Genomic DNA, 25533 nt, shown 5'->3' on the forward strand with positions numbered 1-25533 from the left:
TGTTTTGCCCCTCCCACAGCATTCTTAGGCAGTATCTGTATTGGTGTTTTGGTGTTTTAATCATTTTTCTCATGGAAAAGCTCCATTACCAGAAATCACCTGGGTTGGGGGCAGGCGGCTGGGATGGAATAAGGTATGGGAAGGGTAGGGTACAGTTCCTGTCTCCAGAAATGTTTAGAACTAGAACTTACCCCTTTCTTTGTTGATTAGTTTTTTTTCTCCTACTCATAGAATCATAGAGTTGTAAGGAACCTCCAGGGTCATCTAATCCAACCCCCTGCAAAATGCAGCAAATTCACAACTACTGAAGGAAGCCGGTTTGGTATAGTGGTTAAGAGTAGTGACCTGTAATCTGATTCCCTACTCTACCACAGCTGGGTGACCTTGGGCTAGTCACAGTTCTCTCAGAGCTCTCTCAGACTCACCTACCTCCCAGGGCCTATTCCACACATGTTGGATAATGCACTTTCAATGCACTTTAGAAATAAATTTCCCTGTTCTGCACAAGAAAATCCAGCTGCAAAAGCACACTGAGGGTGTCTGTTGTAGGGAGAGGAAGGTTAGTCTATGGCAAGCCACTTTGAGACTCCTTCAGGTAGTAAAAAGTGGGGTCCAACCCCCCCCCCCAGCTCTTTTTTTCTTCCTCATCATGTGGCACAGCTGATTTTTCAAAAATGCTGAGACAGGTTTCAGAAGTTTAAAACTGACTTCCAACTGATAGTGAAAGGAACAATATTTTAGTGCAGTGGTTCTCAACCTGGGGGTCAGGACCCCCTTTGGGGTCAAACAACCCTTTCACAGGGGTCGCGGCAGGGAAAGCAGCTTGGCTGGGGAGTGCCATCCACACAACAGCCTTGCGGGGTAGATCGAGATACAGCATTCGTCTATCTGGAGCAGCGGAAAAGAGCGAGATCGGCATGGTGGGACAAGAGGCAGAACTGAACTGAGAAAAAAAACCAATTTATATACAATCATGAACAATGGATCTTCACGCCATTGGTCAGTTTGGGTTTAATTTCTGTGAAAGAACCCTTGCATAATTTTATGGCTGGGGGTCACCACTACATGGGGAACTGTATTAAAGCGTCACGGCATTAGGAAGGTTGAAAACCACTGTTTTAGTGGTACTAAAACAATCATGGTAGGAAAAGAGCCTCTGAAGTGGTGTCTCTTGTGAAAATTCTTAGTCCTTCTGGGCATTTTCTTGTATTTTGCACACCATTTGTGGCTGCTGGTCTTAACAGTGCAATGATGTAGACAGCGACACCAGTGCTTTAGTAGACAGATCTTCAATGCTAGCAAACACTTTGAAGAGTGTGAAAATGAAACCTTGACTTCATTGAGGTACAATTAAGCTCCACTACTATTAAGAGCTCTTTCTCACAAGACTGTATCCAAAAATCAGTCGGTTTTGAGCCTGGACATTTCTTTATGCAACCTCATGCGCTCAAGCCATGGTGTTCCTTCAGTGATGAATGAAAGGTGATAGAAACATCACAATGAATTACATTCTCAAATCAAATGCATCCCTGATGTATTTGCTACATCTTGCCCTCCTTTTCTGCTACATACCTAGGCCAGCTGAACTATCCATGTGCTTTCTGACTCCCGAAATCTTGCACTGTACTGTAGCAAATTAGTCCTTCTCGAGAGGACGATGACATCTATTTTTTGTCCTCGCACTTCCCTCTTGGTCTTCTATTTTATTTATTTGTGTCTCTTCCAATTGCATGCTCTACTAAATCTGCTATCAGTTGTTTTGTTTTGTTTTTCTTACCTAGCCAATGCAAGGTTTTCCCTGAAAGGTCATGACCAAGCTCTTCATTCTGGCCAAGAAGAATGAGAAGTGATGTTGCTGAGAGAGGAATGGAAGAAAGTGACAAGTTAGTGAACCCACCTGAGCCCATATGGGGCGGGGCAGTACAGAAAGTATTCTGCTCTATTCTACTGTAAAATATAATGGCTCCTCTGATACCAGCAAAACCAAAACTGAGGGTAGAATTCTTTGCCTATCCTAAGCCTAATCCCTTGTGATATTTTTTGGTTGATATTACTACCCACAGTCCTGCTTTTTCAGCATTTGCCTTTACTTGATGTCAAGCCATTTAGACCCCTCCTTTGGCATGGGACACTCCTCTCCACTGGACTTCCAAGACAAGCAGCTATAAATTGTAGTCTTGCTTTCTCTTGCTGCCTTGTCTCCCTAACACTGCTCCCTGTTTCCCACATGAGTACAATCAATGGCCCAAATTCTTTAAAGCAGACTTGCATCCAGACAGCAAAATCCCGTTTGATTATTTTATAACAAGGGTCAGCTACCTTTTACAAACCTTTTGTTGGAACTGTGATCCGCAAGTAATTTGGTGAAGTCAACTCTGACTGAAAGGTTGTTGTTGTAAAGTTGTTAAACTGCTAAACTGTAGCTATGTGCTCACTAGTGACACCTAATGGCCACTCTGGGATTACAGAGGAAAAGTCTCGGGCTCGGGTTCACCACCTCCTTAGGCAGCCGATTCCACTGCTGAACTACTTGTCATTTTTTTCCCCTCTCTGACATCTAGCAGGTACCGTTCTACACACAGTTTAAACAGGATGATAAGACTTCAGTGTGGCAGAGTCCTGTGTGAATCACACTCAAGAGTGCTTTTCTGACAGATCTTAAGGTATAATTTTCAAATATAAGGCCATTGTTTCACAATTAAATATCCCTAATGTGCTACACTGGGACTTGGAAACAGCACTTTGAGGAGATGTTTCATCACTGATAAACGTTGTGAGTTGTACGGGAATGTATATAATGAGCTCAAGTGAATGACTGTGGTAGTGGTCCCGTGCTTGAGTTTTGCTTAAAAGATCGCTCTCGTGGAGCTAAAGCAAATACCAAGGGGCACTTAGCAAAATCCATAACAGGACATCAAATTGCTTCTCTTTGACATGACTTCAGCTCATTAAAACACCAGTGGCCCTGTTTCTGTGGCAGGAGTGATATTTTATGTAACAATTACCATCTTGCCTTGGGTAAATATCACATCTCCGTACAAAAGAAGAGCCTCATTGGCTGTAGACAATGGAATGTCTTCACAACTCCTGACCCTGTGAGCCTGGCATGCAGCTTTCTGGACAAATAAATGACTGGACTGTCTGAGGGAAAAACCTTTTATGAGATACTGAATGGCCTCTGTTCAAACCTTCAAATATAAGTGTGTCTGTCAGTCACTCTCTCACAGCCAAGCTAGATTCTTCCCCGATAAGACATCTAGAGTGCTAAAAAAGACCTTTCTTTCTTTCTTTCTTTCTTTCTTTCTTTCTTTCTTTCTTTCTTTCTTTCTTTCTCTCTTTCTTTCTGACCTATAAAGTGGATTCCATCCATGTCTGAATGTTGGATTTTTGCCATAGTCATAGAAATGTTTTCTGCTCCCAACACTAGAACTTTTATTTCATTCACTTTAAGAGGCAGAATCGGATAAAAGACAAGCACTTTTAAAAATGAAATGCTAATTCCTGCTCCTTAGAGTTCTGTCCTTAGAGTGCTGCATAGAGTTATTCCAATAAATGTTTACCTTTTAGTAGTGGCTAACTTATATTTAATCCACAGACTACCAGTGTGAGCTTCATTTTCATGCTTGCTAACTTTCTGGGAAATCGATGACATGCACAGAGTTCAGAGGGGGAAAACTGACCCTTTTGTCCCTTTGTGTCCTGGGAATTTAAGATTTCCACTTCTGAATAGGGCTCATTTCACCCTGGTTGAAATCAATACCGTTGAATGTGAGTCCTTGGTAAAGACAAGGAAGACAGAATTTTAATAAGTCTTCAGAGACTTCCCTTCCTAAAGCACTGTCTAATTTTTTTAATGTGTGTTTACATTAGTCTCCCATGCAAATCTTAAAGCAAGACTGATGTTTTTCTCTTGTCATCTTACAAGAAGTAGAAGACAGTTAAGGGCAAAGGGAAGCAAGTTTGCAGTAGTAGAACTCTTGAACTGTTGTTGGCCTATGAACTTCACTTTATATGCGTGAAAGAAAGGGAAGTGAATACCCACTCCAGTATCTTCTTAAAACGTGTTTAGGGATAGAACTGATGGGAGAACATGTGAGCATCGCTACTGTTAGCTGGAGGTTAGCATTACAGTATTCTTTGATAGAGCTATCTTGATAAGGGTGGTATAGAAATTTAATAATAAATGCATAAAAAATTAAAACCTTAAACAGAGTTGCACCATTCTAAGCCCATTGACTTAAGATGTAGAAAAGTCATTCCATTCTAAGCCCATTGACTATTGATACGCAAAAAAAAAATGGAAATTTTAAAACAGAGGCTAGATAGCCATCTGACAGAGAGGATGATTCTGTGAAGGCTCAAGGGGGTGGCAGGTGACAGTGGATGAGCGATAGGGTTGTGAGTGTCCTGCATAGTGCAGGGGGTTGGACTAGATGATCCAGGAGGTCCCTTCCAACTCTATGATTTTATGCTTCTATGAAAAACATTATTAGCAGGTATGGGATACATTCAACAGTTTAGATCTTCTGAGTTCTAAAACTGAGCCTTTCTGTCCCTTTGGGTTGAATTAAAACCAAAGACTTGAGAAAGAAAAATTACAGTATTTTAGGATTTCCATGGATACAAATTTCACATTAATAACAAGAAATATTTCTTTAAGGTTAATGTATGGTAAGTGATGAGCATAAGCTCGAAATGAGACACCTACCTTTGAGAATAGATTCAGGTGGTCTTGGTCTGAAGCAGCAGAACAACGTTTGAGTCCAGGAGCATCTTTAAGACCAAGGAAGTTTTATTTGAAGTATAAGCTTTTGTGTTCATGCACATTTCCTCAGATACATTGAAATGGGAGTTACCAGAACATACTTAAAGTTTGAGCAATAAATTAACATACAGATGCCACAACCAGACATGGATAACAAACTTCCAGTGGAAAACATAGTAAAGGAAATAAATATATCAAAATGGGAGAGTTATGTTCAGACATATCTTTAATTGTGAGATGCTGAGAGCAATTGGCTCTGCCCTTATGCTCCACCCATCGCCTTTGGAGCATGGAGGCATCTCTACAACAACTTCCTCTTTGGAGTGATTCAGCCCCTTGCATCTGTATTTTCAACAATCCCCAAAAGGGCCATAGGTCCTCTTTATTTTATTTTATCTCTTATTTGGAATAATAGATTTGAATAGTGGACTGTAATGGAAGTATAATGGAACGATATTTGGAATGGAAAATTAATGTCCTTTTCTGGTCTGGGGAATAGGGGAGATGACTTTGCACAGCCCATAACCTCACTTCAAAGAGGAAGATGCTCTAGAAATGTATCCTCTTCAACATGGGGGTGATTTGGCTGTGTAGTTATATTCCCTGTCCCCAAGCCAGAGGAATATATTTCAATCTCCCATTCCAAATTATATTACATTCTATTATTCACTATATTACACTAAATTACATTAAAAATCTACTATTCAATTCTATTATTCCAAATAAAATGAAGAGGACATATGGCCCTTCTAGGGGACTGTTAGGAATCGCCCAGCATCAAAGAAGAAGATGCTGTAAAGATGCCCGAGAAGAGGTGGATGGAGCACAATGACATGGTCTCAGTTAATTGCTCTCGACATTCCACATTTCAGAATCAGACTCACAGGGTGTCTGTTGTGGGGAGAGGAAAGGGAAGGCGACAGTAAGCTGCTTTGAGCCTCCTTCGGGTAGACAAAAGTGGCACATAAGAACCAACTCTTTTCTCTCTCTCTCTCTCTCTCTCTCTCTCTCTCTCTTTCTTTCTTTCTTTCTTTCCTCTTCTTCTTCTTCTTCTTCTTCTTCTTCTTCTTCTTCTTCTTCTTCTTCTTCTGTTACCATTATACTGGTAATTGGTAGTCCACCTGAACTAGTGGAAGTTCTTTTCTTCTAGTCCTATTGCTGTTGTGCCCGCCAACTCAAGAGCCAACCTGTTGTTATTCAGTGTTATTTCCTCCCTACTGCTCCTTTAAATATCACTCATGTCACCTTTTCCTTTCTTTCCATGTGTTGGACAGGTACTCCATTCTCTTTTCTTTAGAAAAAAATACTTTCAGGAGCCGATGTAAATTTAACAAGTGTTTAGTTAATAAGAAGAGAACACGTAGAGATTGAAAAGGGGACTCATTTTAAAACCTGTGAGTCAAGCATGTAATGAGCTACAACTCTGCACTTTGATATGTTCAATTAAAATCTGTGGGGGAAACAAATCTACTCCACTATGTTCTTTAAAGGAAAATTATCTTTTGGAAGAATGATAAAAATTGGCAAGGTTATCTTGAATATCGTTTAAAATGCCACATCTCCCTAAGATTCACTGGAATGCTGCCAGTCTACACCCTTTGATAATCGGCTCTTCTGCAGCTTACATGCAAGGAATGCGCACATCATTCACATACATTTGTTCAATTAATCCAGTAGGTGGTATAAGACACAGACTGCAAATGATAATTGCCTGTCTCTGATTTTAGCTTTCTGAACTAACATCAATTTGTAATGGCTTTACATTTTTTACTATGGAAAAAAGTCTGTGGCTATAATTCTAAGAACCCTTCCCTGGGAGTAAGTCCCAATAAATAAAATGGGAATTAATGCAAAGTTCATGGTTTTTTTTTTTAAACGGGCCCTTTTAAAAACATGAGCTTTCTAAAAATAAAATTTAAAAATACTTCTATGTGTGGAAAAACTTAAGACACACAGCAGTTTCCAACATTGTTAAAACGCAAGGCAATTAGAATCATTAAAGCAATTTAAATCGATAAATAATTAAGCCAATCAAGCAAACAATTAGTGATGTCCCCATGGTTCTTCTCGTTGGGGTAAGCAAAGAGCTGTTGGGTTCCAGCCAGGGAGGCCCACTATTGTGTGTTTATTTGTCCGAACTGGCCTCAACCGTAAACCTGGTGGAAGATCTTTGAGACTCCTAAGTGGCATATAAGAACCAACTCTTCTTCTTCTAAAAAGATATCGCTTCAATTCAGTAAGAATCAAAAATAAACTGTGAATGCAGAAAGCACCCAGATATCAGAAGGTAAGCAGGGTCAATCTTGGCTACCACTTGGAAGGGTAACCTTCAAGAAATACAGGGTCATGACATGGGGGCAAGCAATGAGAAGCCTCCCCGAACTGTCTCTTGCCTGGCAGCCAGACAGGATCTCCTGGCTACATTACACATATCTCATACAATAAATAATTTACAATATTTGTCTTTTGTAAGGAAGGACCCTATGTTTGTAAATTGTGGACTCTTGAGGAGCCTAGAGTTTGAACATGCTCTTTTGGATAATTGTTTCCTGGGAATAATCTTCTGTTTGTGTTTTCTTTTTGTCCGATACAGCAGCATCAATTGTGTAACATATTTCAGAGATGAGAAAGTATGGAACTTTGCAGGGACACAGATGCCCAACTGGAACAACAACCTGGAGATGGCAACTTTGGGGTGAAAAATAGGATTGGACTTGTGAGGGTTGGCGTGTGTGTATGTGTGTTCAGGGGGGTTAGAGTGGAATTTTATTGTATTTTGTTTTTTTCTTTACTGTTTTTATCCATAGCATAAATAAGTATTGTACAAATTGTCAAAAACACTATACTTTGCACTTTGTTCAAAGTAAGGGGTATACATTAACCTTTTTCAATATTTATGGCCACTATTTAAGATAGGTCAGTATTATCTCCCCATATTGTAGATGTGGATTAAGGCAGATTTTCTACATCCACCTAAAGAGTTTATAGCAGTTATGCAAGGTACACAGTTGGTACACAGTTGATGCACAGCTGATACACGATGTCTTAATTTTTTTTTAATTTGGAAAGCAGTGTGCATGAGGGAAATGGTGCAGGGGAAATGAGTTAATCCTTTCTTTCCCCCCTAGCACTGTGGCCTTTATCAAATTCTCCCCAGCTTTCTTTAAGACATTTTAAAACTGTAGGCCTTAAATGGCCTTTTCACACATTACGGAATACCTGCAGCCTGGGTTAGACACAGCCTCATATGAATTGTGGTCTGGTCTGAACCTTAATATTCCCATTGTTCCTAATGAATTGGCAAATGGGTACTCATTTGCATGTGTTCTCACTGCTTCAACATGCAACATTTCTATTCACATTGAATGCAAACACAATCCATGATAGAAAGCAATCAGGGAACTGTGTTTTGTTTTTTTTTTGTTTTTTAGGAAGACAACCCTAAGGATAGATGTCTTTTGAACAAGAAGTCTTCTGGAACTGAAAAGATCTGCCGTTTTCAAAATGTTCTTATACTCATCCAGCTTTTTCTTGACGCTCTAATGAGTAAGTCCAATATACGTTAATTGTGGGTCAACTACATAGTATAGATGTAATTTTTACATGTGGCTGTAAATACTATATGATAGCCATTTCTTGTTCACAAAACTGAACTTTGTTTAAGATCTACCTTATCAAGTGATCTTTGGAGACAGAATAACTGCCATTTTTCTTTTCTTTTAAGGCTCATTAGTATTTTTTTCATTTTTTCCCCTTTTACTGTTACTTTTGCAGACCTGCTTGCATATGTGAATTGATACACTATTTAGTACTAGCACAAAAGCCTGTTGTAAAAAAAAAAGAAATACAACAGGCACTAGCCTTCCCTCCACCCCCCTGGGCAGCCTTGCCTAAGCTTGGTGAGGCCACAGCCAGGGCTGCTCAGGCCAGGGGAAGTGCTGGCGTGAGCTGCCTCCCCCCCCCCCCCAGGCCCACAGGCCCAGACCCTCTTCCCTCCCTCTCAGCTGCCTGGCTTACCATGGGCTGGCACTTCTTCCACATAGAAGTTGGAGAGGGATGCGGTCAGAGGTGGGACATCCTACCTGATTGGCCGTTTGTTGGACAGATGGCCAATTAGTTAGGTGATAAGTCCCAACTCTTCCTACCATCCCAGTCAGAGTTTATTTATGTTACAGATGTTTATGTATGCAATTGATAGGGATGATCTGTGCATGACATCTCAGTGAGTCTGAACTGCCTTGAGTCTCAGTAAGAAAAGTGTGTTATAAATGAATAACATATCATGCGGATTTATTGGTGCACAGTATACATTGGCAAAAGTATACATTTTACATGGGGAAGTTCTGAATTCAGAGCCTCATTCTGCTCAAGTGAGAAGGAAAATCAAAATGGGAACTTGGAGGTTGAAATGGCAGGGATCAGAAAACCACAATGATTTATGCAGCTACTGCAGCCTAGCTCTTAGAAGGCTAGCTCTTAGAAAATGATGGTAAAGGAGAAAACTCTTTAGTGCTTTAATTTCTCCCAGACATATGGAGGATAGGATGATGATGAACATAAATTGGTATGATCATGCTAAATCATAAAACTAATTCAAGCAATTGAAATTGAAAAAAAGGCTTGATGTGAATGGGCAAAGATGGTGAGAATGTGTAAGAAAAGAGACAGTTCTGCTGGAAAATTCAGTTTGCTGGCACTATAGGCCTAAAATATGCTTGAAAAATGAACAGGAGATGAGTTGATAAGTGAAGACAATGCAGGTTCATGGTGATCTTAGAGGAAAATATGAGGACATCAGTATTGTTCACAATATGGCTGTCTACGGGAATGTGTAAGAAGCCTTGCAAGATCTGGGCTAGGTCACCTACAGCAGAAACTGTAGAAACTCGCTGCCTTGCCTTTGGCCCATTATGCACGGGGGGAATAGCGCACATTTTGGGTGGAATGGCGGCAGCTAATATCACCGATAACGCACGGTGCCGGCTGCAACCGGCCGCAGATTCAGTGCATGCTGCCGAAAAAGCCGCGTTAGCGAAACACGGAAGAAAGCGCAGCTTCCGGGTGACCAGGCACAACCAGAAGCGGCGCCAGGGTCACCGCATGCATACTCTGGGTTTTGCCGCCATTGCATACAAAGTGGTTTGCTTCACTTCTTCCCCCTCCTCGTTTTCCATGTGACCCGAAATCGCCGTTTTGGCGGCCGTGCATAATGGGCCTTTATGTCTCCCTGCTTTGCTTGCTGCTCTGTGAGTTTTTCCTAGTTCCTCCTTGGGAGTACTGACACCTTCTCATCCTCCTGACCTGCCTTCTCATCCTTTCTGGAACTTAACTCTGTTTGCCTCGTCCACCTGCAGCTTCATTTTGATCAGCTGCTGGGGCTGAGAACGTTTCTGCAAAACACCTGCCTGCGTGATGCTTCTGCTTAGGAAGGCACAAAACGGACAGTGGGAGGTCTCCTCTTGTGCATAACACAGATCTGGTTATGCGTGTTAAGATGAATTTATACTATTTATGGCCTACATTCCATGCCAAACAAATTGTGCAGTTAAGGGAGCCATACTGTTGTTTGCATCTCTTGACGGGCATAAAACAGATGGAACTGAGTCAAACATATTCAGCCTCCCGTTGTCAACTCGAGTAATGTCTGGCAACTCAAAAAGCAGTTATATTTTGGAGCACTAACTGCTATCTTCCCACACAATTCATCTTAAATAGTGAGCATTTGCTTATTTTGTTCCCCTTCCTATGGATTCTTTATGTAGCTCTTCAGCTGAACAGATTGCAAATAATTTTTTACATACTAAGAGCAATCCAGGATGTGCGTGTTTGTAGGTGGAGGTTTCATGAATCTTTCCACTTTACAGATGGGAAGAAGGGGGCTGGAAGAGCATAATAATGTCATCTTAAGCTAAATTATTCCTTCCTAAGGCCCTTAACTAGGGATTCATCTGGATCAACTCATGAACCTTCATTTGTGATGAATTTTGGCCAGTTCATGGTTTGTGAACTGCAACCTATGAACCTCCACAAACTTTTAAGGCAGTTCATGGAGGTTCATGGAGATGGTTTAAACCCCTGCTTTCTCCTCACTGCAAAAGCTGCCCAAACAGCAATAACTGCCAAAATAGCCGAATGGTGAGAGGAGGCTGCTTCCAAGTGCTTAGCTGTTTAAATCAGAAACAGCTGAGCTGCAGAAGTAGCCTTCTCCTTTTTAAGAAACATATTTTTGCAAGCATTTATGAACTGTAAAAGGTGGTTAGATGTTTGCAAGGGCGATTTTATTTTATCTTCTTGATGTGGAACACATTGTCTGGCGCACCCCCTGGGACAGAAATGAGTACGGACATGATATCCGTAGCCCCGCCCCAGGGAGCACACCAGAAAATGTGCCGAGGCCACCAGCAGAGGAGGCCGAGGTCTTGGCTGTAAAGTGGGGCAAGAGAGAAGCCAATGCAGGAGAAACTATGGAAGCAGTTAAGGCAGCACCTTCAGCAATGTACAATGGTGTCTGTTCAAATCAGTGACTATTTTAATACCATTGGCTTCAATGGAGTTAGGCGTAACTTTGTGTACAATGACATTGCTACTGTGGGAACAAGCAAGAGACAGTAAGCAAGGTTATCCATGCTCTCAACCGTGTAAAGTTGGAGGGTTTTTAATTGCACTTTCAAGCATTTTTTTTTAATCACAATCTTCAGTTAAGTCCACTCCATCCATCTGCTCAACACTGTTAGCTTTAGGGCAGTTCAGTGTTTCATTCTCTTATCCCCCACTGGCTGTGGTTGACCTGAATTGTTTCTATGTCATCTAGAAGGTTACAGGCTTGAGATCAGGTTGCTTTTTGACTGATATGAAAACAACCTGGGCAGCTGCATCCAGTGGTAATGCCATGATGCACCTGGGGTATGACTGATAACTTGCTGCAAACAATCTCAACCACCTCCAGGCTATTATAACCTTTGCAAAACATTTTTGGGCATGTCCTGCTTCCTAATTGCTCGCTGCTTCCTGATTTCAGGTTTTCCAACTGAATCCATGCCCCCCCCCCCAAAAAAAAAGGCTTGAATGAAATATGTATTCATAGAAGCATCAGAAAAGAGTGCCTACATCAGGGGAGAGAAGACATGGAAAAGAGAGATTTTCTTTAACTGGGACCAATGTTAAGAGCAATCTGAAGACAATCAGAATCCTCTTGGAAATGAGACCCATACAGAATCACAAAGGTAGCAAATGTTTGGTTTTTTCCTTGTGTATTTCTTTCATCATGGAGATAATTTCAGACTTGAGATCAATTTATAGTGGCAGAAGCAGCATGAAAGGAAAGGTTAAACACTCACTTTTGCTGTGTGTTCCCCAGCACTGTTTATTTCCAGGGTTCAAAGCATCTGTACAGCACAGCAGTTAGTTGATTAAAAAACCTGGGAGAGCCAGTATGTGATGTAGTAGTTTGTATATGATATAGTGATTTTGCATATCATATTAAGACCTCAGAGATCCAGGTTTACTCAGCCATGCTACTGATTGGGTGACTTTGGCCAGACATAGTCTCCTAACCTAACCTATCTCTCCCGGTTGTTGTGGAGGCAAACTGGATTATCTCCTTGGAGGAAGATTGGATAAACTCTGTCACATCTGATTGAAAAAAAAATGGATCAGAATCCTGAGTTACAGAGGGCGGAGCTATGGCACTTAGATAGCTTGAATACTTCGAGCTCCTGTTCCACTGAGGGTCAATCGCTGCTGTGATTGACAGAATCGGGTTTTGGATACGCAAATCCACCTACCATCAACTCAGGAATTCCTTGTGAATCTCTGGGGCCTCTCTGTTCCGCAGGGAAATTAATATTCCCTGGAACGCAAGCTCAGTGTGCACAGGGTCCAGTAAGTGCCGTTCGCCATTTTAAAACTTTCATCTTTCCTTACAACTCTGCAATCTACACAGCTCTTACTCTAATCTTCAAAGCTAATTGGATTCCTCCTTGCAAGACTTTTGACTCATTACAACTCCGGAGTGAAAACAACTGGCAGACATCAGATCAAGCCTACAAACAGTGAGTGGGGGTTTCCCTCGGCACCTTCTCTTCTGGAACAAACTCTTGGCGTGCAAAGCTGCTTTCTTTAACTTAAGCAAGCTAGAGATACAGAAAGATATGTGAGAGAAGGTAAAGAAAGGAGTTAAGGTAGCCAGAATATCCCCTCGCCACTGCTTATAAATCGGAGATTGAAAAAATAGATACAAGAATCTCGCGAGAGCTGCTTGCCAGAACGAGAACTGGCTCGGAAAAGCTTCAACAGGTCATTAAAGCGACGGACGACAGCTGGTGAGACATTACTGTAATACCAAAACAGACTGTTGCTCTTCGTTTGGACACCGTAGGACCTCTACTGGTTATATGCAAAATTGCCTACAAAATGTCCATGCTAAAGAGATTTGCTTATCTACTGGAACTACAGACAGAAGACCTGAAAGCACATATAGATGGCTTGCTTAAAGATATGCTCAAGGAGTTCAAGGGTGGTAAGGAAGAAGTCTCTAACAGGAATGATAAATCAATAACAGTGGCTGATGACAGCTCTAAACAAGGTGAAGATATGCTCAAGGAGCTCAAGGGCGGCAAGGAAGAAGTCTCCAACAGGAATGATGAATCAATAACAGTGGCTGATGATAGCTCTAAACAAGGTGGAAAATTACCAGTAGAAGAGAAATTGGAAATTATGGAGATGGAAAAGGGGATGCTGGAGCTTTGCAGCCTAGATAAGGACTCCCTACCCAAGAAGACATACAGCCACTCCAAAACAACAGTATACAAGAACCAATCAAAAGATATATGGATCTGCTGTGAAAGTAATCGACTGAAAGGAGCTTCTTGGAAAAAAAACTGTACTGATATTGGAGCCCAGGAGGTACAACTGTTTCAAGATTCACCGATGTATACACCGAGGGAAAGACTACAACTCCACTCGAACATGGGTCAGTGGGAACAACAAGATGCGGCAGGCCTCGATATGAGACCCCCTTAAGCCTCCTCCTGCTTTCTTCAGTAGCCATATAGGCAAGCTGAATTTGAATTAACATATCTCTGTAGTGACTCTCAGCTTAAACTTAAAGCATAACTAACAGGAGGCAGCTAACTGAGGAGGTGTAAATGTAACTAACGAAGACCTTATTTTACAAACTAATGAAGACTCTATCTAATCATTTTTTGTATTTAATACTGTACACTTATATAGCTTACAACCTTAACAACCTATACATATATATATATTTCTTTTTCCATACAATTAAGTAGGCTTTTATTCTTTTGTTTTCTTTTCCCTAGTGGAAATGAGGATGGCTCTGAGACCACGTTAAGTACAAATTGTTTATGATTGTTAAAAGTGTTAAAAACTATGCAAACAAATGTTGAAACTTCTCTTTTTAAATGTGGTGGAAAGGTGAAAAACTTTATAAGCTTTGGGTAAAAGTCTATAATATTGTAGCCATGTGGAGTCTTATAATTTAAATGAAGAGAAGAGGCTTTTCAAGAACAATGGGGCTCTTATCTGATCTACCTAAGAAAATAAGTCAAAAGGGGATTGAAACGGGGTATCAAGTGTATCAATCGAAGAACATAATCTTTTTCTTTCTGTATCAATAATGTAGATTATTTGCATTGTATTATCTTTAAATATTACAAAAGGGGATTGAAACGGGGGACTAAATGTATCAAATGAAGAGCATAACCTTTCTTTTTCTGTATTAACAATGTAGATTGCCTGTACTTTATTATCTTTAATCTTGGAAAACAAAAATAAAAATCTTATTAAAAAAAAAAAAAAAAAAAGAATCCTGAGTTACCTCAGTTTGGAAGAGGAAGCATAAAAGCAGTTTAAAGAAACAAACAGGAAACTTTTTTGTTTTCATTTTCATGACCCTCTAAGATTAGATCCAAATGGTATAACATTCTTTTTAGTTGTTGACTCACAGACCTGCTAATGAAAGGAGAGAAGAGCTAAGAAACCAATTGGGAAATCAATTATATTGATTGGTCAAAGGATGTTAAAGGATTACTCATCTACATTAGGTGATCTTAAATTTGCACCCTAAATTTATACAAGAAATCTTATGGGCCCCCTGTAGTTTCCTTATGATGTTCACCTTGAAGTTTCCAAAGCTAATTGTTTCAGGAGTAGGCCTCAAGTGTGCCTAATTCTTCTAGCAGGGATGAAGAATTCACTGAACAAATAAAGAGAGCTGTCAAAAATGTGATTACTTCCAATTTTACTGCAGTGTAATGGCTTGAATGAAAACATAAGTACCTGTCTGAGTGAGTGGATTTTCTTTAGACACTGAAGTCTGAGAGTTATTTTCTGATCATCTGAGAAATATCTCAAAGGAAGGTAATTGGCCATCAATTTAAACTTTCATGGGGAACTTTATCGACCAATTCAGATGGTTTAAAGAAAGTCAACTTTTTTTTTTCCGAGATAGTCCTTAGCTCTTTTAACTAAAGTGCACATGTCATATTTACTCCTCCATAGTGCCAATGTGAGCATGATGGAAACGCTTGGTTTCATACATGGCGCCTTTGATTATGAAATACCAAAATGTCTGTGGTGGAACAGGCAGAGGAGGGTTAGATAAGAGGCTCGTGTGTTACAAGGAACATTATTACACTTAATCTTAGCCAAGAGAAACATTGGGTTAAGATGCTTTCCCCAATGCAGTATTGCTCCAAAGCACAGTGTTTTAGTTCCTTGTTGTTGTTAGGTGCGAAGTCGTGTCCAGCCCATCACGACCCCATGGACAATGATCCTCCAGGCCTTCCTGTCCTCTACCATTCCCCGGAGTCCATTTAAGTTCACACCCACTACTTCAGTGAGTCCATCCAGCCACCTCATTCTCTGTTATCCCCTTCTTCTTTTGCCCTCAATCGCTCCCAGCATTAGGCTCTTCTCCAGGAAGTCCTTCCTTCTCATGAGGTGGCCAAAGTATTTGAGTTTCATCTTCAGGATCTGGCCTTCTAAGGAGCAGTCAGGGCTGATCTCCTCTAGGACTGACCGGTTTGTTCGCCTTGCAGTCCAAGGGATTCACAAGAGTCTTCTCCAGCACCAGAGTTCAAAAGCCTCAATTCTTTGACGCTTGGCCTTCCTTATGGTCCAACTTTCACAGCCATACATTGCAACTGGGAAGACCATAACCTTGACTAGATGCACTTGAGCTAAATAATTACTTATATGAGAAGAACATAGAAGTATATGTATTGAGGCATATTGTTGGAGCATCTCGAGTATAGCAGAGACTAGTATTAACTTGATCACTCATATACAAGCAACGAAAATGGACTCCATTCACATCTGCACAGTCCCTCCCTTTTCCTCTAGTATGATCCATTTCTTGGTACTAGATGGCAGGACAAAGATGGGACCCATAAAGAAGACTGTATTCTCCATGACTGTTAGCGGAATGCTTGACCACTGACTTGCAGGAGGACATTTTGGGCTGGAATAAGATGCAACACAGTGATGTTGGGTATAAAGAAGACCATGGCTTTATTATGGTCTAGTTCTCTCTGAGAAAGCTGCTTGAGCTGTGCCACCTCAGAGCACAAGTAGGGAGTCAAATGATTGAATTCTCCTTTGCACAACAAATTGAATTCTTATATGCCGCTTTTTCTCTACCGAAAGGAGTCTCAAAGCAGCTGACATTCGCCCTCCCCTTCCTCTCCCCACAACATACAACCTGTGAGGTAGATGAGGCTGAAAGAGCCCTGATACTACTGCTCGGTCATTGGCACAGAACACTAAATATAAAGGAAAATGCTAGACCAGGGGTAGTCAAACTGCGGCCCTCCAGATGTCCATGGACCACAATTCCCAGAAGCCCCTGCCAGCGAATGCTGGCAGGGGCTCCTGGGAATTGTGGTCCATGGACATCTGGAGGGCCGCAGTTTGACTACCCCTGTGCTAGACCAAATCCCTTCTCCCTTATATCTATTTTTCTGGGTCAAGGGTTTGTTTTTTTTTAGGTGTCTTTTTCATCTGCATATTTCCTCACTGCTGCTGCTCTCTTCAGACAGTCATTTCCCTGTGGGGGTCTTCTCTCTCAAGAGAGTCTATCTGGCGGCAGTTCAGGCTGTGGCCTTTTCCGTTCAGAAGAGCTTCCCAAAGCTATTCTGGGTCCTTTCACTTTCTTGATTCACAAAGGAGTGAAAAACAGTTTTACTTCAGAGGAGATCAGATAAAGGATAAAACAGATCTGATTGTCTTTGTATTTGTGTGTGTGTGTGTGTGTTGTCTTTATTTTGTGGATAGGGTCACCAGCTCTAGATTGGGAAATACCTGGGAATTTGGGGAGCAGAGCCTGGGAGAGGGGAATGCTCTTAGCAGGATATAATGCCAAAGAGTCTATCTTGCAAGCAGCCATTTCTTCCAGGTGAACTGATCCAGGTCACCCGCAGATCAGTTGTGATCCCAGGAGAGCTCAAGTTACTACCACACCCCTTGTTGTGGATGGATTTTTAAGAAGAAGAAAATTGGTTCTTATATGCCACTTTTCTCTACCCAAAGGAGTCTCAAAGCGGCTTACAGTCACCTTCCCTTTCCTTTCCCCACAACAGACACCCTGTGAGGCAGGTGGGGCTGAGAGAGCCCTGATATTACTGAAGAAGAAGAGTTGGTTCTTATATGCCACTTTTCTCTACCTGAAGGAGTCTCAAAGTGGCTGAAATTCGCCTGCCCTTTCCTCTCCCCACCACAGAAACCCTGTGAGGTGGGTGAGGCTGAGAGAGCCCTGATAATACTGCTCAATCAGAACAGCCTTATCAGTGTCATGGCGAGCCCAAGGTCACCCAGCTGGTTGCATGTGGGGAAGTGCAGAATCGAACCCAGCTCACCAGATTAGACATCTGCACTCCTAACCACTACACCAAGTTGCTCTTGTTTTGTTAGTTGCCTTAAGTTTAAGGTGGGATATAAATAATTTAAATAGGTACAAAATACAACCGCACCACCTCAATGAGCACTCAACAAGTTACTTTTTCTGTGTCGGGATGCAAACCAGTTTGCTCATTAAGCTTTTACCCTTAGACTTTTATTTAGGAATGACATTTTTAAAGTGTTTGATGTGTGTGTCCTCTACTATATGCTTGGGGTTCATCCCGCCTTACAGTGTGAGGAAAGGAACGTTCTCGCAACAGTTACATTCATATAAATAAATGTCGAATGGGTGAAGGAGCTTTTCTTGAACAGCGCAACAAATCAGATCAAAGCTGTAAACATCGTCTTCATGGAAGCGTGTAGAGTACAAGGGTTTTTCAGGCTAAAGTCACAGTGACTTAGATAACTTTTTAATAAGCAGCAAAAAATTCAGATGATCTTTATTTCTCAGTGAATCTGTTCTTTTCAATCAGGCACCATGGCCACAGCTTTCCTAAATGCATGCTGAAACTTAATTTTATTTTTTTTAGCAGCAAGCGCGTTTCAGTAGGAAATGCAAGGAGTTGTAAATAATATATGTTTGTTCTGAGCATTCTGCCACACTCCAGGGTGATCAAGAATCTGAGCCAAGATAGCACTGTGCAAATACAGACATGGGATTACTTTGGCCTTGATTTTTCACTGGCCAGAGTCATCTCAACAGGAAGTGAGTTAGCCCCAATCCAAACAAGTCTCCTGGAGAGCACTTTCTTCTTCCCTTTCAGTGAAATGGTTGCCATTTACTGTATGGAGCGGAAGAAAGTGCTGTACTTTGTGCAGTGACATGGTGAGACCAAACTCTGCTTTCCAGCTGTGACAGTCCTCCTACCCTTGCCTTTCAGGGGATGCGTGGTGATTTTCATCCCAACCAAGATCATTCCCGTTAAAAAACAAAAACAAAAAAACCCAAAAAACAGTTCATGCAGAAAACGACAAGCTGTGCTCGGGTCACTAATGTTTGTTTTGTTTTGTTTTTTAATGATAGAACTGAAAATAGTTCTGTAGAACCATACTTTAAAAGCAATACATTTTGAAGTATATTAAATCATTGACCTGAACTGAGCTGATCACTCAAAACCTGGTTTATCTTAACAAATGTTGGTGTCTCTGCAGATGGAGAATATTCAAGGCCAGCCCTAGAGAACCATTCTCATTGCACAAGATACCTGTGTCCATACATCCCGTGAAAACATAGTCAAGACTCACTGTGGTTAATAATTATCATCTCAGATCCTGGTTTGATAGCCCCAGAGTAAATACAATGATCTACATTCAGACAATTATAGTAACCATGGCCAGCATGGTGTAGTGGTTAAGAGTAGCGGCTTCCAATCTGGTGAGCCGGGTTTGATTACCTGCTTCTTTACATGCAGCCAGCTGGGTGACCTTGGGCTTGTCACAGCCTGGATAGTGCTGATCTGGCTGAGCAGTCCTGTCAGAGCTTTCTCAGCCCCACCAACCTCACAGGGTGGCTGTTGTGGGGAGAGGAAGGGAAGGCGACTGTAAGCTGCTTTGAGACTCCTTTGTTCAGTGAAAAGCAGGGTATAAAAAACAACTTGTATTCATTCATTCATTCATTCATTCATTCATTCATTCATTCATTCATTCATTCGCGGTCTTTGAGACCAGTATATCTATTGGCACTGCAAGTCAAAAGATACAATACATTTCAGTTCAGTAATGTACAACATGTATCATAGGTGTACAATTGAAAATTATCCAAAAAGCATAACTAGTTTTAATGAAATCACACGTTTATGAGAGGTCCCCGTGGCTCCATGACCTTGGCTTTGCTTTCAGAGGGTCCAAGCTTCAATCACAGACATGTCCATTTTTAAATGGATCAGGTAGTAACTAGGCAATGTGAAAACCTTCTGCCTGAGATCCCAGAAAGCCACTGTCAATCAGAGCAGACCACATGACTCTTCAAAGATCTACTACAATAGCACTCAGCACATGCCCCTCTGTGTGCCCAGTCAACATGCACAGACGAGGGAAGTGAGTATAGATGTTTTCGCCCCACTCTCTGCTGAAGCACAAATGCTGGCTTATAAGCATGACATGCAAGTACAGAGAGAGCACATCAACTCCCTCCCTGTGATAGGCAGCACTGCTGTCTGAATATTCTTGATCAAGCAGGCAGAAATACCCATGCACAAACTTCCTCTGTGCATAGACTCTAGGTCAGTGGTTCTCAACCTGGGGGTTGGGAGCCCTTTGGGGGTTGAACGACCCTTTCACAGGGGTTGTGGCAGGGCCAGAAGCTTGGCCGGGGGGGGGGCACCATCCACACAACAGACTTGCGGGATAGATAGAGATAGAGCATTAGTCTGTCTGAAGCAGCGGAAAAGAGCGAGATCGGCATGGTGGGACAGGAGGCAGAGCTGAACTGAGAAACCCTAGAAAAGAACCAATTTATATACAATCATGAACAATGGAACGTCACATCATTGATCAGTTTCGGTTTAATCTCTGTGAAAGAACACTTGCATAATTTTATGGTTGGGGGTCACCCCAAAAGGAGGAACTGTATTAAAGGGTCGCAGCGTTAGGAAGGTTGAGAACCACTGCTCTAGGTCCATGACCTCAGTGACTATGGGGTGACAGAGGAAGTGGCCAGTGACCTTGTACCTGCTCCCTTCTGTAATGTATTGAGTGAACATGCAACAAGATCACCCACAGAGGACGTGTGTCAGGGAGCCTCGTGAATTCACATTTTGTCTGATCTGAGCCATCGTAGGCTGATACATTTCCCCATCTGCTTTGTACTGGTCAGGATCCATTTTTTAAAAAGTGGTGAAAGGTTCTGCCTAGAGGTGACAATCCGTCAGTTTTGATAGCTTTCAGCTTGAATTACGGCATTGCACGGAGAAAACGTCTTTTCAAATGCAAAGCCAACCTACTGAAATACCGTCATAAAAAAAGTTACCGATAGCTCACTCTAGCCCAAATGGTGACCATCAAAGCCACAGGTATATCAGCAACCTGTGATTTGTGTCTGCCAGGTCCTTGATACTCAGCCGCGTTTGAAGTTCCTCAAGAGCTGCCGTATATTACAGGCTGGTCATGTGGTTTTGAAAGTCACAAATTCTATGGGCCTGAGGTAATTCCTTATATTATATATTATTTACACTTGAGTGGGGGTGGAAATAGCTCACATTTCTCTGATATGTATCTCTGGCTTGCTAACAGTGGGCAACTTCACACCCTTCTGTGCTCCCACTGTATTCTGCCACTCTCCAGGGACTCATGGCGACTTACAATTTAAAAATTCCATGTTTAATAAAAACCTCAATAAAACCCCAAACAAACCCTGCAAGATTGATGACTAAAATACTCTCTTAACTCCTGAGCAGACTGACCTAGGGGTGGGGGTGCAAAGATGTAAATGCTCAGCCTGGGGAGGGGCCACCTTGATCTTGGTTCTGGCCTCAACCCCAGACCTGGTGGAAGAGCTCTGTTTTGCAGGCCCTGCGGAACTGTGACAGCTCTGTCAAGGCCCTCAGCTCTCCCAAGATCACATTCCACCAGGTCAGGGCCAGGATCAAGAAAGTCCTGGCCCTCGTTGAGGCCAGGCATACTTCCCTGGGGCCAGGAACCTCCAACAGATTAGTGCCTGCAGAGCGAATATACAATTCTGGCTTGTCCTAGAGTTCTTGATTTTTCTTGGTAATGTGCTTAATTTAAAAGTCCTGTTCCTTAAAGTCTGGCAAAATAAACCACAGAAACTGCTTATATATCCCCCCCCCCCCCCGGGAGGGAATCTGAAGAAACTTTTGTTTGGCTCTGAGTTAGAATTAATTCTTGTCTTTCACCTTTCTCCAATGGGAATTTCTTTCCAGATGGTAGTTTTGTGGGAACCACTGCCATACCCCACTAGCTCTGCTGTCTGGGGACTGGGGTGTCCCTGAGAAGCCAGGTTCGGATGAAGGCTATTAAGGGAGGTTCCTGTGACTCCCAGGAAAGTGGCAGGCTTTTCTTACTTGGCGATCCTCATAATTGCCATTACTTTGATTTTTCCTAAGTGGTCTGGCATCAGTTCAGTAATTACCCTTGGTGGGAGCTGTGAGAACTCTGACCACCTCTACTGTGAACTGCCTTCTGGGACCGGATCAGGGGGACTGTTCTGGCTGCTCATAAAAGAACAGGTTGAAGTCCTTAGGCTCCCTTTGAATGGTGAATTTTGATTGATTGGTAAAAAGTGAACAGTTGTTTTCAACTGTTCTAATCCATTTAGAATATAAATTGAAGAAAGTTTGCCCATCAAGGATGAAATCTATCTAGAACCAAAAAACAAACAAACAAACAAAAAAACACACATACACACCCTGAGATGATGATGATGATATTTAGATTTTTAGCCCACCACTCCCGGTGACTCGTGGTGGGTACAACATATATAAAAGCCCCAGTAAAATTCCCCCAAAAAACAGAACTACAGGTCTTCTACTAGTAGTAGTATTTATGTATGTATGTATGTATGTATGTATGTATGTATGTATGTATGTATGTATGTATGTATGTATGTATGTATGTATTTATTTATTTATTTATTTGGATTTTTATACTGCCCATTCTTTGTAGCTCTGGGCGGTTTATGTGGAACATTGTATAAATTTACATGGAACATTGTAGCGATCTATAACATACAAATTTTAACAGAACATCATAACATAATAGCACATCATAATAGAATATCAAAGCATTATCATGGCAGTGCAAAATACCACATTCCACCATTTCTCCATTCACATCATGAATTTAGTGATTTTCCTCTTACCAAACCTGTCCACATGCTGCCTGTGACCAGCATGTGAAACTGTTCCTAGCAAGCCTCACCAAACGCCACATGAGCAAAAATAGACAATGGGGGAATCCAAACGTCCGTATTCAAATTAAAATCACAAAATCAAATATTACTACAAACCTAGGTTTGCCTTAAGCTTTTAACTTTTACTACTAGTACGATTACTCTTGCATGTGGCTGTATTTTGTTCGGAGTGATTTTCAACTAGCACCATTGGAAATGAGTGCGTAGTCCTTAGCATGTCTAGGTGGCCTAGTGTGGAGAAAGTCTTAGTTGGAAAGGGTGGTGAGTTAGGATGACTCTTGGTGTTGTTGTTCCGCATGCTGTTGCAGGCACACCAGAAACCAGGGTTGCCTATTTATGCCACGGTTCCAGGCTGCATACATGCTCCATGATCTGAGGCAGATGTATCTTTTGCACAAATCAGAGGTCTTTTCCGTGGAAACATTTTCATCATGTGGGAAGCAAAATGCACGTTCAGTTTTGCCATGCCAACCCACCAGTCATCTTTCTAAACAAAATTCCAGAAAAACAACCACAAAGTGCTGTTTCAGCTCAGCTTTACTTCCTCGGAAACTTTCATTATCATGGATAATAGCTCTCCCTGATTTCATCATGTATTGCACTGTGTAGTCTTTCGCTTAATACACATTTCACCATGGAAACAAAAACAATCTGCCAGAGCTGGTGGTCACATTTTATATTGATTTTCCCCTCCATTCTCTTCTCCCAAACTTTTTTTCCATTTTAAACTATAGCCTTCTTCATTTCTTTATCTGCTTCTTGGTGATAACAGGGGTGGTGATTGCTGGTTCGTCTCGTTTTTTTGTAGATTGGGCTTGAAAGGTTAGAATCCTGGTTCTGAATACCTATTAGGATCACTTGAAAATCTGTTACAGTGCCATCCTTAGTAGAGCTACTCCTTTCTAAGCCGATTGACCTCTGTAGGCTGTAACTCTGCTTAGGAAGGCACTGCTCAAGAAGCTCCTCAGTGAAAATATCAGGAATGGAATGAACGTCTTGTGGCGCAGGGTGGTAAGGCAGCCAATATGCTGTCTGAAGCTCTGCCTATGAGGCTGGGAGTTCAATCCCAGCAGCTGTCTCAAGGTTGACTCAGCCTTCCATCCTTCCGAGGTCGGTAAAATGAGTACCCAGCTTGCTGGGGGGTAAACTGTAATGACTGGGGAAGGTACTGGCAAACCACCCTGTATTGAGTCTGCCATGAAAACGCTAGAGGGCGTCACCCCAAGGATCAGACATGACTCGGTGCTTGCACAGGGGATACCTTTACCTTTACTCGCATATAAGCCGAGGCACCTAATTTTACCACAAAATCTGGGCAAACTTATTTACTCACATGTAAGCTAAGGGTGGGAAATCCAGCAGGCTAATGGTAAATTTACAGTGTGGCCTAAGTGCTTAATCATGCTCCATCATCACAGGCTTTCCCATCCAGCCTCCCCCCAACAAATGCAGAAAAGTCAAGAGGATGAATAGCTGCTGGTTTTTTTACCCCACTTTTCAGTAACCAAAGGAGTCTCAAAGCGGCTTAAAATCACCTTCCCTTCCTCTCTTGATGACAGACACCCTGAGAGAGCACTGACAGAACTGCTCTGTGAGAACAGCTCTGGCAGGAGAACCAAACAGTGCCCCCCAGGCCAGCAAACCAGAGCAGTACCTGAAGTTGGCAACCTACTACAACAAGTACAACAGCTACCAATCTGGGAGCTACAATCCTTCCCCCCCAGAACTGTAAAACTGAAAACTGAAAGAAAGAACTGTAAAAATCAACTTTTAAAAGAAACACAACCCCAAGAAGAAAAGGCAAACATATCAAAATCCCTCAGTCAAACCATTGATGTCCCATAAGCTGCCAGAGGAAGCTCAGATTTCAAGCTTTGCAGAAGGCAGTGGTTGGCTGGGAGTGACTAGTTCTCTTGCAAAAAGTTCAGCTTGCAAAGGTAATGCTGCGTTTGGCTGGCTGGGAGCAACAACCTCTGCTTGCAACAACCTCAGCTTGCAAAGGCAATGCTACTAATGGCTGGCTGGGAGCAGGCTGCATATAAGCTGAGGAGGGCTTTTTATATTACCTGTGTATAAGCCGAGGAGGACTTTTTAGTGCTAAAAACTGTGCTGAAAAACTCAGCTTATATGCGAGTATATACAGTAACCCACTGTTGCTCTGGTTGCCAAATAGGGCCTTGCAACTGATGGACAGGAAAATGGAGTGGGTGAGTTAAATGTCAGCTGTGGTTTTCTTTTGTTAAGAACATGGAAGTGATGTATGGTAGCTCTAGGAATCTCTGGAAACTGTATGGTAAAACCATAGAGTTTCCAGTGGTTCCTAGAGCTACTCTTTGTCAGATCTGCAGAAGTGATGTTGTGCCTAACTCAACACTGCCATTTTTATTTTTATTTTTCCCTTCCCACCTCAACTCCAGGAGAAACAGGAGTGGGAGCAGGGGATCACCCACCTCCACTGGTGGCTTTGCAGCTCGAACTGCTACCGCTATCAGTGTGCAGTTACTGGGGCCAATGGATGCGTGGAAGCTTCCTATCTGTTAGCAGGAGGTGGCAGAAAGGCCTTACAAGTGTATTGTCTGAACTGAGTGTGCACCTTAGAACATGCTGAAGGTTTTTCATCCCTGTTCAGGGATTCCACAGTACAGAAAAATGTGCCAGAAGGCAGAAAGTTTGAAAATCACTTGTTAAGCAGTAGAAATAGTGGATTCTGAAATAATATCTGTATAACAGCATAGACAGATAGATAGACAGACAGAATCCCACACTGTCTTTATATAAGGACATGATCATATGCTGCTGCCTGATATTGTGTCAGATCATTGGTCCATGAGCACCAATAATATCAGCTCTCATTGGCAGCGGTTTCAGGTAGAGGTCCTTGATGTTATCTGTAAGTGATGTTCTGCAATTGCTTTAACAAGTTCACATGGTCCTTCCAAATACATGACCTTAAGACTAAGCTCACAAAACGGGAACAAAA

General features: G+C 41.9%; 1 long non-coding RNA gene across 1 annotated transcript in view; it reads left to right on the forward strand.

Moving 5' to 3' along the window:
* The window catches only part of LOC143840739 (uncharacterized), a 113171-nt gene that overhangs the window by 80846 nt on the left and 6792 nt on the right, over positions 1 to 25533 (forward strand). Inside the window, exons 7-9 of the long non-coding RNA XR_013232364.1 lie at positions 7359 to 7481; positions 8197 to 8311; positions 11784 to 11988. This is a non-coding gene — a long non-coding RNA (uncharacterized LOC143840739). The remainder of the gene's footprint in view (positions 1 to 7358; positions 7482 to 8196; positions 8312 to 11783; positions 11989 to 25533) is intronic.

This window comes from Paroedura picta, chromosome 6 (genome assembly GCF_049243985.1).
Source record: "Paroedura picta isolate Pp20150507F chromosome 6, Ppicta_v3.0, whole genome shotgun sequence".
NCBI classification, from domain to species: domain Eukaryota; kingdom Metazoa; phylum Chordata; class Lepidosauria; order Squamata; family Gekkonidae; genus Paroedura; species Paroedura picta.